We start from the raw sequence: 15,354 nt of genomic DNA, 5'->3' as shown, positions 1-15,354 counted from the left end.
GTGTAAAAATGTGAATGAATAAACGAGGTTATTTGGTCACTGAAACAAATATTAATGTTAATAATCATTTTAAAATGGCTTATAAAATTGATCATTGACGGTCACATGTGAAATGAGGTTAGGTTACACAGTACTGTAACGTCCCTTTGTAATGAACGGCAATGTAGTCCCAACATCCGGGTCTCGTGAGGAGCCCCATACATAAAAGGATTATGCCTATTTACCTGGGTGCGCTCCATAACCAACAGCGCGCCTCCCGCTGCTGTTGCCCCGCCTCCGCGCGCTCCAATTGCGCCATTACGTCGCCGTCACACCGCTGCTGTGTCGCTAGGATGAGCAGCTGCAGTGTGACCGAGCGAGACTGACGAGAACGAGCGAGCGCACGAATGAAGTCAGAAACGCAACATTTTAGGGTTAAATCTACAAAGTGATTTACTTTTAATAACATCGATGTATTATTATTTTGTATTTTCATCCGTTACATGTTCTCAGCCTGAACCGACTGATACTGGTCGCGTTTAGCCAATGCTTACTGCGGGGGCTCGCGTTTTGTGGAATATCATCCGTGGCTGCCGAGGCAGTGGTGGCATGGTCGCGGCCGGAGGAGGCCCCTCTCTGCCGGATGGATGTGCGTGAGGCAGCGGCAGACTGCGACCACTTGTGAAGACTGACCGTCCGTAGTAACGATGCCCACGTCTCGTCGGCATCCGCGGGCGAACTCCTCTTGAATGTTCGGGCTTCGTCGCCCTACCCATAGAGACCATTTTCTCACACGGCGAACATTTTATTCCTTGAAAACTGGACGCCCCCGGAGCAGTTTATGACGGTAAGAAAAAAAACTGCATGTTTTATTTTTTTGTTACCCACTTTACAGACAGCTGACGTTAGCTAGCATAGCCGGCTAGCTCGGTGCTGTCACTTTGCTCCAAGTTGCTTTACGCCGCTAAATAATTCCATTAACATTATATTAACGCTTCCACGAATAGCCAAATCTGCCGTCAAAAGGTTTTAATGAGTGCTGTGTCTTAAATGTAGAATGGCGTGCTAATTGTCACCTAGTGTGTAGCTCCCTTGTTTGCTAACGCTGCTTTGCCCATTCAACACATCGCAGTTACTTCTTATCGCCACCAAACACCCCAAAATGACCAATTATGCGAATTGTTGCATCGCGTTTAGTACCGTTTGTTAAACATTCTAAGCCCTGGCCTTCCGTGTGTCGACATAAATGTCCCCCTTCGTTAATAGGTCATTCATTGTAACGTTACAAGTGTACAATAAGCTCCTTTAATGACAGCCCGGTTGGTGGTGAATAGAGCCAGTTAGTTGTACGTCTTTAAATATGGCGCACATTGATTTGAAGAATACGAAAACGAATCAACAATTAACGAGAGCTTCATGCTTATTTATGCGCGTTTCGAAAATTACAATATGGCGATGTAAGACCGTGACAATTAAGCACTTTCCATACCCATTCATTTGGAATCTTTTTGGCTTTCGTGGGAGCCATTGTCTTTACATATGTCGTGCCTTTCATCAATTGCACAGAACAGTCGCTAATCAAACAGTGATGCGGTGTTCAGTAATGCCAGTGAAGCCTGCATGCGATTGAGGCGTCCTCCTTTTTTTTTTTTTCTCAATGACGTAATCCTCCACCATCCGTGCCACATCTTTTGGGTCGCAGTCGGCCCCACTGCTGTCTGCTGCAGCTGATATCATATTCATATCATATCTGCTCCTGCCCGTTTGTGTGCATACACAGCCCTCGCTTTTTATTGTATTTGCGCAACCTTCAGTTTTTGGTCAGGATTCATCCAGGGTTGCTACATTGTCGAACAGTCATATCTGGGACGTGTTTTCCTTCAAAGCAGCCACTATGTGATTGGGGATCATCAGGGATCAGTAAAAGAGGTATCTCTCTCCACTCCCAGCCCCCATGCTGCTAAACACGTGATGAAATACTGTGTAGACTAGAGCACAGGTTCCCAACCTTTTTAGCACCACGGACCTGTTATCACGTCGTGGCATATTTGGATGGACCACCATAGAAAACAAAGACAAACAAATCATTAACTGCAAAACAATCATACAACTGTTTTGGTGAATATAGTTGTTGTAATTAGTGAGAGCTTCTCTGGGGCTCATCATAATTTGTGACCCAAAGGTGTTGCCAATGGCTTGCGTTTGAATGTTTGGTGGCAAAAGAGAAGAAGAATACTTGGTTTAACAGAGAAAATTAGGTTTCATCACAATATAGACAACATAGACCTATTATTGGTCGGGCCGATCATCTGCGCCGATATTTGGCATTTTGACAACTCTTAGCATCTGTCTTTTTAAAAAAAAAAACTGCTGGCCAATAAGAGATCATATTTAAATAGCGTAAACCTCAGTTATAAGTTGAGCCTGGGAGCTCCTTGCACTTAAAGAAAGCTAAGTGAAACATTAACATTTCATTATACTGAAAGTTTCACTGTCGAAAACTTTAAGGAGCCATTTAGTTGTTGAAGTTTTTATTTAATTTTCTAAAACATGCTGCTGCACTTTTTGTTAGAATTTGAAAACAAAGATCTCTATTTCCCAAGGTAAAAAGGAAAACAAATCATCAACATATTACAAATATGAAAAGCTGTTTATTAAACATGCCTAAAGGCATTTCAATAAAGTGTTGGAGTTTGTCTTATTCAAAATTTGTACAGAAATATTTTCCTTTTGACTTCAAATGAATATCATCTGTTATCAACCTCGTTGGCTGCTAATAATTGCTATAGGCACGGGCCCTGAAAAAACATATCGGTCTATCTCTATTGTCTATTGTCTCAGATTTTTTATTCGAAGCTCTCCAAGCTCATTATTTTTTTTTTTTTTACTCATTTTTGCCAGCTCGTGGGCTTACCTTCTTTGTTTCCCTCTATGGCGTGACTGAGATGAGCGTGATGAGAGAGGCAGAAGCAGATGCACATGATTTTCAAAATAAAGCTTCTTTCAGAATCGGATGATCAATAAAATATGTTTTGTTTAGGCTCTTTGTGCGGCACAGTACCAAATTCCCACTCCAGCCATTTCGGTATTTGCAAATGTTTCTGTAGAACCTAACAACTAACAACCGTTCACTGAAAAACTCACCTCTTCGTGCCTATCCATGTGCTCTATCTGTAACGCAACAAAATTCCGTCCAAAGATGTAGTAGCTATCTAGTTCCAGTAGTGGTCCGACAGGCAGACAAGGGTCTTTGTGATGTTGATGCCAGAGAAAGCAGGGTAGTAAACTTTACAAGATAATTCTGATAAAGGTCTTGACAATTGTTAGTAGTGGTGAAGGTTAGCAGCTGATCACTGGGTAACTGCAACCGGCTCAACGTAAAGTAGAGTAAGTGGCCAATTTAACAACAAGCATTGTTTGCAATTTATGTATTTCAGAAATCTCCATATATGTACCACTGAGTCAAAAGTGGAATCAAATACCTAATACGAAAGTAATAATTGGTATTTTTGAGGTTGCAAAGCGGTGACACACGTCAATGTCCTCAAACGTCTAGTGCATTAAAAAAAAAAAAGAAATAATCTGTGATCCATTTATTTCTCAAGGGATTGGAAGATGAATTTGAATCCCACTACACACTTTACGCACCTTTTTTCTTGTCTTGCTGAAATTAGTCCTCATGCAAGTGAGTGACTGTACGCCCTGCTCCATCCTGCTGTTCAAATGGCAAGTCTGCCTTTTGTTACCATGGCGACCAGGGGTGGATCTTGTTCCTTGTGACGAGAGCAGAGCCCAGAGCGTGCGAGACCTGTGATATAATATACTCAATTAAAATCCTTGACTACCTTTGACAGCGCATACTTACTAATAAGGCTTACAAATAATTAATAATACTATTAATAATACTAATACAATTGAACTTACACTAATTTTGAGCCCTAAAGGGATCTTCAAGTTTAGAGGCACATGTACAGTGCAGCACGTTTTATCGAGAATGCTGGTTTAAAAAACTAAAAAAAAAAGAGATTTTTTTTGTTTGTTTTTGTTTGTTTGTTTTTGCGATTAAAACACAATATTGTGTATAGACATCTGTGTTATTTAAACAACCCCTATTCACACACAGCTGTAAAAATGGCAAACATGCGATGCACTGTGCTCTGCCGTTCATGAATGGATGTTCCGTCCCGCTGCACTTGCCCCTCAGTGTCGCGTCGGTTGGTTAGCCCCCATTTTAGAGCAACTGACCACTGTCATGCGGACGTGTCCTACGAGTGTGAAGAACCTCAAGATGATTAATGTGAGATGACATACCTGCATTCTCACAAATTCTGCTGCCTCGCATGCTTAGTATGACCCAGATGCTTCAGATTAGATTTCCGCCAGCTTTTATAGTCCAAGCATACATGACCTTGCCATGAGAAACGTACACGTAGACATCTATGCTTAGTACGATCTAATAGAGGGATGAAACGACTCTTTGATTAAGTGTAACAAAATAGTCTGCATATTAAATGAGTAATAAATGGTTGTAAACTGTTAGTTGCAGCCCTAACTATCATTTCTTTTAATTGTCCTTTTGCAGCATTCATAAATTACAAACACTAAACTTCCTCACTGACATTTTTTGATTGACTGGAAAATATTTGACAGGACGTTGACTTGATAACCTTATTCATATTTACTGATTAAACAGTCCTTTGTTGGAATTGTGTTTCTTTTCATTCATATGTCTAACCTGCTTGGTTTTAAAATCATCTGCTAACTTCTAGTGTCGTGTGTCTATTGAACTCTTGATAATAAATGATCAGGTTTTGAATGATTCACTTTAGTTGGAAGCCCTTTAACCTCAGTGTTTGGATCATAAACATTGGCCCTTTCTTAAAGTTTTAAGTAAGAGTTTATACATGGTCGACTAGCGCTTAGTTGATTATTTGTTTCAAATGCATGACTGGACTAATTTCAGACAGAGTGGTGTTTACCTTTAAGAGCCCTTCATTTATTTGACTGCGACCAGGCTTCTTTTGACCGTTGCCGTCCGCTGGTGACAGCCTTGTCAAAGAGCAGCCTGTTCATGTTTAACCAAGTGGACCAGCTGCCTGTCCATCCAACTGGAACCCCCTGGAAAGCTTGCAGTCCAGTCCGGACTCGGGAGATCTCTTGTTTGCAGAGCTATCGATAGAACCATTTTTGTCTGATTTACTTTGAAGTGGCCGAACACCAAGGGAGCTTTTGGCAAGTTACTCGAGTTTAGTTTCAGACTGATCCTTGAACGCTGCGCATCTTGTAACTGTATAGATATGAAATGTGACCTAGCGCGGCGAACGCTGGTGGTAGAGCACTCGGATTACTCTTGTCTTGAGTCAATGTCCTTTCAGTCTGGCCCACCAGCGCTACTCAAATTAAAGCAGACTAACAGCCATCGCTAACTGTTCGGCCAGATGCCTCAGAGAGAGTCGGTTGGTCTGTGGTCAGTCTTTCTGTTGGTCTGTTGATGAGGCCACACAGTTAAAATAGTTTTTCAACTGACACAACACAACATGAGCACAATCTAAAACTGGCCTGTCACTTGAATGCTGCTTTGATTTACTCCATTTTTTTCCCCCTGGAGAATGGATAAAATGTGTATTTATATAGCTAGACATACTAGTGCTACATAGATCGCATCATTTCAGTGAGGTTTACCATATTCTGTTGGATAGCTTAGAAAAGCAGTAAATCTTTAAGAGTTTTTAGTTGCTTAGGCTCTTTTAAAGAGAACTTGATATGAATTCATTTTTCCAGAGATTATATTAGGGCTGTAAACTGCCAGGTACCAGAATCTCTATAAAATTCAAACTACAGTGTATATTCTTAAGGAAGTGCCTCTGTGCATTTCTGTCAAAAAGATGGTGTAGTACCGCCAGTTTGAATGAAAGTGAAATAAATGTCATTTGATATTAGTCTGTTGATGACGAAGAAGGTGTCTGATGAAACCAAATGATGACACTGTCAATATTTGAGTCGTTTATGTTCCTCTCAGTTTATAATAATGAATGTCTAGCAAGGTAGGACAACATATACTTTATTTCCATGTTTTTATTGGTTGTTTGCTCCCAAGGTTTAAACAAGACCTGTAGGAGAACACAACAGATGTCATTAAAATGTTATTAAAAAGCCAAAATCATCATACAGTGGAGAAACTGTTTTTTATCCGTGCAGAGCAGATTGTATGGCGTACATGCAGCATAATATGGACGCACACCCGTCAGTAAATTATATGATAAGGATTATGTATATGGCCAACTTTAGTTTTGATGCTGTTTGTAATTAATCAAATCAATCATCGATTGGGCTTATCTCCACCACATTTGCACAGCTTTTGTACGATATCACAACGTATATTGATATTCATTCATCACCCAGCCCCAAGACAAACAATGGAATGTACACTCCAAAGACATTGTTGTAAGTCTTAACGTGAAGAGACGTACCTCCCAGTCACAAACAGCAGGGTTCTTTCTGCATGTTTGCTCTCTAGTGCAAATTGTCGCCCAATCAGAAGGTGAAAATGGGGGGTCACATCAAATGACGACGTTAACCCTTACTTGCTGATACCTATTCAGGAAATGTGTCCTCACATTATTAAAGACAACCACTGGATATACTGTACTGTAATATCCCATACGATTTCTTATTCTGACTAACCCCCACATGTACACACCTCAGGTATGTAAGTACAGCTGGCTTCCAATTCTTCACTCCAGTGCTAGTTTGGACTTGTCGTCTGCCAATTTGCCCTACAACAACATTTAGCAAGTGGAACACAGCAACACATTTACATTTAGTAGCACATACATCAAGACTCACTTTCTAAAAAGTGTTGTACTTTGTCCAGCCCTAATTTGCTTCTTGTACAAGCTGATCTTGGCGTGTTCAATTTTTTTTTTTGCTTTTGAAGCAGCTGTTATACTTGTAGTCTGAATACCAAGAGAGGTCAAAGCTCACAGTTGCTTCCGCACTGCTGGTCAGAGCCAGGAACAGTTTGCTTTGTCCCCTTTTCAGGTTCACATGCTATTACTGTTGCGGTTTGTGTTGAGATGCAGATTTATTGGACATGCAGTCAGATAGAATTCGTTTTTTTTAGAGAGGACAGACAGAGAGAAAAGAGAGACCGGAGCGAAAATAACAACAGCAAAAATATTACCAGCATAAATCCATATAACATTTCTACATAAGTTTTTATATGTATGTGGTTTGGGAGGGCAATGCTGCATAAAGCCTGTGAGGAAGGAAAGCAATGCACTGCAAGTAGGACAGGACATGACAGGGCAGGGGTAGTCAGCAAGCCAGTGTCACTTGTGTAATAATGTGATGAGAATCTTGTTTTGGTGATAAGGCCAATGAAACAAAATAAATTGAGGGTGTCCGAATGAATAAAGGGCCGACAACTGTAAATGTTAAACGTGTTCGATATTTACGATCGCGTCACAATGTTTGCTAACCAAACCTTTTCAGTGTTATCTCTCCAACTCCTCAAGTTAACAGCTGACAAAAGTGTGTGCTTTACAAACTATAAATTAGCAGAACCAATTCCCAAAGATGGGTATTTTACTGAAAATGTGCCAGTCATTTATCTACCGCCTACAGCCGGGGGGTAGCCTTCCGCCATCTTCTATCTGCCTTTTTGTCCGGCCGGAAAGAATAGTAATTTCCTATAGGCCGGTCCGCCTATGATTCTTCTGTTAGCGTTTCCGACTACCAACTTCGACAAACTACCACTCTCCGGACAAAATGCTTCTCCTTTTAGCACCTTCCAGGACCTTCTTGGAGCTTTATGTACCTTTTAAGGACCTCGGACGCCTCACCGCATTTAAAGGAGACGCATTTTAGTCTGGCCCTCAGTCTCGTAACGTTGGGAAAACGTCACTTCCTCTCGTCCCCCAAACAACAACAACTCAATCTAACAAAGCTATTGTTATAAAAACCTCACCGTGGCCATTGAAGCCTCACCGCGAAAATAGACTATATACTATAGACAATTACATAGATGCAAAAAATGGGCTTCCGACTATGCTTAGTCCAACTTTTAAGTTTCCCGTTTATCGCCTACAAAATGGGCGTCTGTCATCGGCGGATTGACGGACCGGTCCGTCACCTAGGCGGAATGCACAGCTCTGCCATTTCCCACTAAATGTGTACCCAGTTCTCAGCATTTTGGACCCATTTCCAATTTGCAGCTGCATCTTGGCTCCCAGACACTGCTATTTCTGGGGCATCTAACACAGTAAACCTATTCTTACTTGGCTTTATGTGTGGAAGGAAGCATAAACAATTCTGCATCCAACTTTAACACTGAAACAAACACAAAATGGTTAAACATAACACTGGCACATTGGTTTGATTTCATGCCATGATTCTGGCTTCTATTTTGTGACATCCGGCATCGTTTGGATAGTCATGACTAGCCCAATTTGTTCAGGTCAGATTTTGAAATGTTATTTTACTGTGCAGATCAGATTATGCCAGTGCTTCTCAATTATCTTCTGTTACACGCCCTTAGGGAGAAGAAAATATTTCCAACGTGTCCCAACTCTCCACTCCAAATACTATCATTTGTCTCTAAAATTGTTATAAGTACACCCCTGCATAACATTGTATCCTTATTAACATAAACTTCTAGTGTATAGTCTCCACAACATAATCACCGATAAACATGAACTTATTAAGAAGTATAAATCAACTCACAAGAAAGAAATCTGCCTTTCCTTTCATCCCTGTTAAATACTTTTCCGTGGTGCCTTTTAAGTTTTTCTTCACTGCACTTCATATCTTCTGCTTTGTGCTGAAAAAACAAACAAAAAAAAACTACACTTTAGAGCTAATACTCCGTGCGCACACTATGACAATGACAGCCCTACTGCAGTGCCACATACTGTAGTGGATGTGCAATTACACTTAACTTTAGTACGGAAATAAAAAGCATGTTCCGTGGCATCAAGGATGGCTGGATTATACAAAGAATAGAGCTCAAGGGCCTGGATTATGTGAACCAGTGTACAGATACCTGGTTCCAAAGTGTCTGATGGGCTTGCTCCTGTGAAGGGTGTGGTCACCTATGCAAGTACCACTTTGAACAGCACACCTTCTTCTTCACTCTATCTTGAAACTGTAAGGGGCAATCAAAATGGATTGAGCCTGATTTCATTTTAACCATTAATGATAGATGTTTTGAAATACATTTTCACGTTTTGTTGCTTAAATGGAGCTGTCATTGATTTGTCAAAAGGTCTTAAAGAGGAAGTCAACCCAAACATTTGTTTCAAGAATGTGTTCTATGCAGGCTCACTAGTTGAAACAAGACATTCTGATGAATATTGCGTTTGTGGAATATTGAGCTGAAAATTACATCACAACTGCTCAGGGCTCAGATGACGACCAATCATAGCTCAGCGTCAGAAAACAGCTGAGCTGTGATTGGTCGTTACCTGAGCCTTGAACAATTTCAATGTCATTTTCAGTTGACAGAAGTGACAAAATGGCTGCCCTCCGAGATGGCTAAAAATGGGTTAATTTTGCAATATTGCATAAATGCAATATTAATCAGAATGTCCTGTTTCAACTAGTAGGCCTGCATAGAACATATTCTGGGAGAAAATATGCTTGGGTTGACTTCCCTTTTAAAACATGTATGGGTAAGCTACAGCACAGTCAAAAAGTGGGTGTCCGCTGAACTAGTACTGAACAGCTGAATGCTGAATTTGGAATTTCTTTGTTCTTGGGGTGTTAGGGTGACGCTATTGCATGGATGCTCTTTTGGACTCAGGCTTAAAGTGATGAATTTATGTCTCATCCCCAGTCACTATATGCTTGAGAAAAGATTCATCACCTATGTGACACTCAGGAAGCTCCATACAAGCTTCTAAACAGGCCTCCTTGTGCGCATCTGTGAGTTGACAGGGAACCCATCTGGCACAAACCTTTGCAAAGCCTAGCTCGCTCACTGTTTTTGCAGCATTCTGTTGTAATTCAGCGATGTCATCAGTGCTGGCTGTATGGTCTTTTCTGATCAATTCCTTGACTCTCACACTTTTCCCAGGATTAACCATTGAAAATGATTTGCTGCTCTTTTGCTTGTAGTGGAGGTCAGGCATAGGAGGCTATTGTTCTTCGCTTTTGGAATTGGCTCCGCTCCGGACATAATGGGTACCGTTTTTCATTTGTAGCCATGGGCATAATAACCAATGAAAGGATTTATTGATAGTTACGAATTTGGCGGATTTGTGTCAAATTGATTGTTAGTTAATTGTCTTGAAGCTTATTTAGGCAAGAGGGAATATCTGTATTTGGCTGCAAACAGTAATTTGCTGTCTAAAGAGACACATAACGCAGGCCTCAATACCACACAGGCACCAGGGTTTGACATAAAGCATTTTTGGGATAGAGCCACCATTAGCCAAGTTGTGGTGGCCCCACTAGAACTGGCACTGGCCCTGATATAAATCAATACATAACAAAATTCATAATTACATATGTAGGCCTACATGTGGATGAAATAGTGAAGCATGTGGTCTTGGTGGCCAAAATGCACGCAAGTACAAGGCAACCGCTTAAAAAAAATATCCACACTTTCCACTCCCCAATATATAGACATTGTCATTTAAAACAATACTTTACTAAATTTGTAATTATACACTAGATGTGGGCCTCCCTATGAAATGGTGACGCATGTAGACTGAGTGGCTCAGTGGTAGTGAATGGGGGCGATCAAATGTGCACAGCACGGGTAAAAAGAACACAGAGGTTTGATCAATTTAAGTGGATAAAACCCCAAATATTAACTATCAGATATTAAAAAAGCTAGATGTGATCTCATTTGTTTATGAAATTTGTACTACTGGCCCGGTCAGGCCAGCATCAGTGAACTTCGGATGGCCCGACGCGGTCATGCAGTGGCCCAGGGCCATCGGGCCATTGTTAATGTTGGACCGTAGGCATGCAAACAGGAATTATAATATTTTGAGATATTTTCCCTATATTCAATCATGGAAATTTGGTCAAATGCCCATCCTTCCCATGTTGCGTTATTTCTTAGCAACATAAAAAAAAAGACATTCATGCATCTCTGAGTGGTATTACTGATGATGAAGAAAATCAGAAGATTATCTTAAAAAAAAAGTTGAAGAAGTTGTGTATTATTGACAATATACTGAGTTAATGTTCCACTTGAATGTTTCACTTTTTCTGCTAGTAGTGGAAATCCACTGCTCTTAAAAATTTGGACACATTTATTGTTTCTTTAAACAATAACAAATACTAAAATGTAACGTGTGTGTGCGTGTGCACATTAACATTAGGACACTGCCTGGAACTAAGACTGTTTCTGGCTCATACTTTATTCCTTCAGTCCATTGATCTGTTTGTTATCCTGTGTGTCTGACAGCCTTGAGTTTGGAGCTGTTCAAAATGGGAAACAAAATTGGTGGCATTGGTGTGATTCAGGTTGTGTATGTATAAGCGGAGAGTGTGTGTATGTGAGGGAGAGAGATGGGAGTGAGAGACCAAGACGAGTAGGGGAAACAGGCAGCCTCACTGTAGGGCAGGCTATCAGGACTCGAGGCAGCAGGGAGGGATAATAACAGAAGCTGTTACATTCTTGTGGTTTCTCTGATTTCAGCGTGAGGCGGGGGGCCGGCTTTGGCTGACTCACGGCGGGTCTGCCTGCTCTCTGTCCACCTCAGCGCCAGCAGAAAGCTGCTCAGAAAGAGGACAATGCATAACAGCTCTTGGACACTTTTATACGGGACACGTCATCGGGCCCGGGTCGTCTTTGCATATTTTCGCGCCACTTAAGCGTTAGCCTAGCAGCCGATTAACAGTGGCTAACCGACTTATAATTCTATTTTATAGTTTTGTAGGTCATGTTTGTTCCTCAGGCTGATTAAGGGACATTCTCAGATGTTGGAGAATGTTCTTTGTCAGATTTTTTATTTAGTACAGTTGTGCTCAGTTTGTTTTTGTCGGTGATAAACTGTTGTTGCATAAAGGAGGCCTGCTTGATCGATATCAAATAGAATGCAAATCTTCTGGAAAGAAGATTCCCTGAAATGTCAAATGTTAGACTTCAAATTATTATCTTGTGTGACATCAGCAAACCTCACAGATGAAGGATTAGCTCCGCATCTTTTGTTGTTGGATTTTTTTTTTCCTCTTAAAGGATTACAGTGATGGGCAAGGGGAAAAGTGTAATGACGTAAAAACAGAAAGGAAACTGGCTGGCTGCACAGAACAATGTGAGCATTAAACTTACTAAAATACCCCCCCCCCCCCCCACACACACACACACAAAAAAGGCAAAGCAGATGCAAGTATAAATACGGTAGTACTGTATGCAACTGGAAGCATAATGGCATTTTAGCATACATTTTCACCATCAGGCCTTTTCAAAGAATGAGTAGTTTTACTTTATAGTAGTCATCTTATCTTTGTACTTCGCTTTATACTGTCAGATTTTCATTTTATTACAACAGGGCTCGTCTTTTCCCAGATGTTATTTTGAATGAATAAACATTAAAAGACGAAGGTTCCATGTTTTGTCATTTTTGATTCCGCTGCTTTTACTCATGTTTTAAGTTTTTGCAATGGTGTCATTTCATTATCGATAGCAAAGTGTTTTATACATTTATATTGTGAAAGTCACAATTTTGGCATGACAACACTATTTTAGAAGTCTTCATTCATGTTATATGATAGCTACGGTTCATTATTTTCTGTCTTTTGTATGATATCTTGTTCTTGTGTCTGGTCTCCGTGGGTAATTTGAATGTCTTTTTTTCATCATTGCATTATGTTGTCTTTCAGTAGGTCCGAGTGTTTCTTTGTTGGATTAAGGTCACATTTTCTTGCACAGTAATAACTTTAATCTGGAATTGAGTCAGTTTCACCAGTTCGCCTACATTCAGATTAGACGTTGCACTAATCTTGTGTAAAGTCAGATTAATCTGAAATGGGCGCCTATACCCGTCAATGTATAACGCATTTGCTTTGGATGTGGCAGTATATAACCTGTGATGCAGTTTTCTGTAAATTATTGAATTGCATATTTGTATGGACAACAGGTGCCTATTAATTTATATAATGTCATAGGTACATCTTACTCAAACCTCAAGTACAATATTTAGTACCTTGAATGTCATATTTTAAATGTAAAAGTAGGTTTTGCCTTCCAAATATGTAAACAAAACAATGAACATGAATACCAACACGTTAATCCACAACAAAGTGACAGAATTTTACACTTCCTTGTGACCAGTCATTACTCTGGCTATAGTCAGACTATTTAGAGTCAACGTTGGGTAGCTTCTTGAATGCCACGCTGTGTTTGATGTCAATGCTGTGCCAGCACCGATAAAATAAAGGCTGCACCACTTTGGCCCGGTTGAATGATGCCAGCAGAAATAAAGTTTTGCTAAGTAAGCCCGGTGCTGGGAGATTTGTATCAGCTGTTTGAGTTTAACACATTAAGATGTGCATGCACCTTGTAATTTGCATGCTGCAAATTGTGGCCAAGAATCAGGATTACTCCAGTCACAAATTTCTTCTGTTTAACGACTAAAAAGAAATTGCTTTGTCTGCATTTTTTTGTACTAGTGGCTAGAAACATAATGCGATGTGGTTTTCAGGTAAACCCCCGCTTTCCTGTTATGGCCCTGTTTACCCATCAAAATGTATTCCACCCACATGCGTCTCTTCATTTTCAACTCTTTGTACAACCAGTGGTGCAAAGACATACCCTGAAACCCTTCCCACACAACTCTGTTATTTTATATGGGCTAATACATGAACATAACTGTTTTTTTTTTTAAAATCCTACTGTAAACCAAAAATGTGTCCTTGTTCCTTGTTTGGAATCGCCACTGTCACCACAAACACTGTTCGAAAAAACAATGACTGCTATCAACACCTACAGATGCTCAAGAATCAAGATGCAAACACTTAAGCAATATTTGTTTTCTTTCTGTAGTCTTGGAGCAATCATCACACTGTGTCAACAGAAACCAAGTGTTAATGTGGTGGCCATCTTTGGAGATATCTGCGTTAAATTAGGTATTGGCCTAACAAATGCAATTAGACTGACTGAAGACAAGCAGTGGTGGATCAATAACAGCATTCTTCTTCAAATCTAAGTTGAATGTTGACAAAAAACATCCAACTAGTATTTATCTCAATAGTCAATTTCATCCCGCACACACATGCTCATAGTCTTTTTTCCTCCTTCCACTCTTTCAACAATCTAACATCTGAAGGTTTGCCACACATTATTGCAAAGCAGTCCCCCTCCTCATGTAATAAAAAAAAAAGTTTACTATTATATTATATCGCCTACTTTAGCAGGTAACGACCCCGCACTTGTGTTACTTGAATCGGTGTTAGTTTTACAATTTGCAACCGTCTGCGAGGCAATAAAGGTATCTGAATGTTTGAACAGATGAGCGAGTGTCTGAATGGGATTAATGGGGAGGGTATGTGAGCAAACTTGTTTGGAGGCGCACACAGCGAGTTGACAACTGAGAAAATGATCATAAAATGTCATCGATCAATCCGAAGTTGTTCAACCCTAGCAATGGTGTGGGTATTTTTCAGTTCTTTACGCCTCGTACCAATGCAAGTGTGACGAAAAAAATTTGGGTGGCGCTAGATAAACTGTTGATAGGTTGCTCGAGAATTGTCCGCCTGCTTCTGTATTACGTACAATCATTGTATGATTCTTGATTGATCAACCCGAGCTTGACCCTTTACGTCAGCAAATTTTAAAAGAATGAGTCAAATGTAAGCAATTCAATTTTAGATGAGTTGTAGTGTGACTGGCAACCAATCCAGGTTGTGCTCGGCCTCTCGACCCAAGTCGGCTGGGATAGGCTCCAGCCCACTCGCAATCCTATTGAGGAAATTGGTCCAAAAAATGGTTGGGGGAGTTTGAGTGCTTTGACAAAATAACAAACAGAGAACACTCACAGAAGGCATTGGATGACCTGTATGGCACCTCTGAGTATAAGGCTGTTGATGAAAGCTGTTCTCTAGTATTCTTTTCCCCATCTACCTTGTGACGCTATGTCCCGACCTCATTCTATTTCTCAGCAAAAAAGCAAGATTAGGCTTTTCTGAGTTTCTAAGAAAGATGTCTATATTGTAAAGCAGCTGGTCAATATAGGCCAAACTTTGATGAGATTATTTTTCATTTAGCATTTGCCTCAGTAACAACTGTTTTTTAGGACTACTGGGATATCTTGACAGTGAAGGGGATTATAGAGCAAAGTGAACCGTGCAGTAAGTGTGTTTTTGTGTGTTTTTAATATTCCGTTTGACAGTATGCATGGCTATTGGAAGACATTCAGTCAT

General features: G+C 40.4%; 1 protein-coding gene across 1 annotated transcript in view; it reads left to right on the top strand.

Annotated features, from left to right (window-relative positions):
* The first annotated feature begins 269 nt into the window (after positions 1–269).
* The window catches only part of ptpn4a (protein tyrosine phosphatase non-receptor type 4a), a 59,914-nt gene continuing 44,829 nt past the window's right edge, over positions 270–15,354 (top strand). Inside the window, exon 1 of the mRNA XM_086052000.1 lies at positions 270–826. The gene's annotated coding sequence lies outside the window, so the exon portion shown is untranslated. The remainder of the gene's footprint in view (positions 827–15,354) is intronic.

Source organism: Filicampus tigris, chromosome 14 (genome assembly GCF_054856515.1).
Source record: "Filicampus tigris isolate MCC_2025a chromosome 14, RoL_Ftig_1.0, whole genome shotgun sequence".
Classification (NCBI taxonomy): domain Eukaryota; kingdom Metazoa; phylum Chordata; class Actinopteri; order Syngnathiformes; family Syngnathidae; genus Filicampus; species Filicampus tigris.
The sequence above is the reverse complement of the archived record's forward strand: the minus strand, read 5'-3'. Positions and strand labels throughout refer to the sequence as shown.